Raw genomic sequence first — 2,395 nt, 5'->3', positions numbered from 1 at the left:
ACATTAAATTAAAATTCAAGATGGTATATGGCAGAATTGAATTTTGAACAAAGGCAGTTAAACTGGAATGTAAAAGAATCAATTTCCTATTTTTCTAAGATAGCTGCAGAAGTAGCTTATATGATGAATATAATGGTTAATGAGTGGCTTGGAAAAATCAGTTAGCAAAATATATGACAATCAAGTCACATTCCTCTCAAACAAGAGAGCAAATCGTTGGCTATCCCCAATTTGAGAGCCAACATCTGGAAAGAAAAAAGCACAGAAAAAAATTAATCAAAGCAATAGTGTCATATATTTTTGAAGTGTAGTTTTTCCTTCTGAATTTTTAAAGCTGTTCTATTGCCTTGAGATTTTCACACAAAATGAATTCTTATGAAAAGTAAGATATAATTCTTGGTTTCTTTTGTGAGCTATATTGATGGGGAAGATACAGTTATATTGATATTGCTTTTTTTTTTTTTTTTACAAATCTCTCATTTGAACATTTTACACATTTATGTAATATAGGATTTATAAAAGAGATATCTACACTAATAAAAAAGAAAGATGCTAGTTGACCATACCTCGCTATGCTGACAGCCAATTAGGAGTGATATGCAAATAAACCCAACAAATATGGTGGGTAAATTTGTGTATGCAGGCTGGGGTGGCCAGCACCTGATGCCCTCCACAGTATCCAAGCAGTGACTGGGACCGGGCAGGCATGGTGGCAGTGCCTGATGTTGCCTGTGGGGTCTAGGCGGTGATTGGGACAGGGCAGGCCTGACAGGCAGCACCTGACAACACCCGTGGGGTCCAGGTGGCTATCACGACAGGGCAGGATGGGGTGGCCAGGGTCTCCGGGATCACTGTCTGCCCCTGGGCAGCCTGAGGACACTGATGGAGCAGTCCTGGGTTGAACATTTCAGTGAAAATGGGATGCCTGTGCCCCACACCACTGTGCTCCATCCCCGGTGAGGAGAGGGAAGTGGGCAGCTAAGAGCCACTGGGGCTCCAAAGGGACTGGGAGCAACCTGCAGGCGTGTTATCAGGAAGAGATGCTGAACCATGAGGATACAGAGGGCTGGCTGACGGAGGCACGCAAAGGTGCAGATGAGATGGCTCTTGCTGGCACTGAGCTTAAAGAGTGCATCAACAGCCTGATGGACGAAATCACCTTTCTGAAAAAGGCGCACGAAGAGGAGATCGCCCAGCTATGGGCACAGATCCAGTACGCTCAGATCTCCGTGGAGATGGACGTGTTCTCCAAGTTCATCCTCTCCGCTATGCTCAAGGACATCCACAATCAGTAGGAGAAGCTGGCTGCCGAGAACATGCAGAATGCTGAGGGATGGTGCAAGAGCCGCTTCACGGTGCTGACTGAGAGCCCTGCCGAGAACATCTACGCGGTGGGCACTGCCAAGGATGAGGTGTCCGAGAGCTGCTGCCTGCTCAAGACCAAGATTCTGCAGATGGGAGCAAGATGGGGCATGAACAAAATGCTGGGAAAGCAGCTGCAAGAGCTGGAGGACAAGCAGAACGCGGACGTTAATGCTATGCAGGTCACAATCAACCAATTAGAGAATGAGTTGAGAACTACAGAGAATGAAATAGCACAATATTTAAAAGAATATCAGGACCTCCTCAATGTGGAGATAGCTTTGGACATTGACATTGCAGCTTACAGGAAACTCTTGGAAGGTGAGGAGACCTGCCTCAGTTTCACCAGCATGGGAAGCATAGTTAGCAACTACTCCCAGAGTTCCCAGGTCTTTGGTCAATATGCCTAAGGTGGTCTACAGACCAGCTCCTACTTGATGTCTGCTCGCTCCTCCCCTTCTTAATACACCAGCCACGTCCAGGAGGAGCAGATTGAGGTGGATGAAACCATCGAGGCTGCAAAAGCCGAGGAAGCTAAGGATGAACCACCCCCTCTGAAGGAGAAGCTGAAGAGGAGGAGAAGGAGAAGGAAGAGTCTGAGGAAGAGGAAGAAGTGCCAAAGAAGAATTTGAGGACACAAAGGAGGAAGAAGGAGGTGAAGGTGAAAGAGAAGATGCCCAAGAAGCTGAGGACTTGAAGAAAAATGAAGGTGCTGGGGTGGAGCAAGCAACCAAAAAGAAAGATTGAGCCCCTCTTTCCTTAATTATTTCAGGAACAGTCCTCCCGAAACTACGTCACCCCATCACCAACCAAGCATTTGAGTTCCCAATACTATATGAATTAAGAAGTCAATATATTTAACATTCTGAGGTGACTCAGGTTGGACATTAAATGGCGTGCTATGACTTTTCTCCTTATGCAGAGTGACTTCCTGGCTTGTTGCCAGCCTGTGCAGGTTCATGCTTATGAGTCCAGGATGTATGACAATGTGAATAATTCTGATGTTTACAATAAAAACACATGAATACATGAA

At 45.6% G+C, this 2,395-nt stretch overlaps 1 pseudogene across 1 annotated transcript; it reads left to right on the top strand.

The window, feature by feature from the left end:
- The first annotated feature begins 365 nt into the window (after nt 1–365).
- Nucleotides 366–2,109, top strand: LOC311619646 (neurofilament light polypeptide-like; annotated as a pseudogene). Its single transcript has 2 exons — nt 366–382; nt 962–2,109. The product of its transcript is annotated as a neurofilament light polypeptide-like (transcript).
- Nucleotides 2,110–2,395: the final 286 nt, after the last annotated feature.

The sequence above is a fragment of the Pipistrellus hanaki genome (assembly GCF_964339955.1).
Source record: "Pipistrellus hanaki genome assembly, chromosome: 3".
NCBI classification, from domain to species: Eukaryota; Metazoa; Chordata; class Mammalia; order Chiroptera; family Vespertilionidae; genus Pipistrellus; species Pipistrellus hanaki.
The sequence above is the reverse complement of the archived record's forward strand: the minus strand, read 5'-3'. Positions and strand labels throughout refer to the sequence as shown.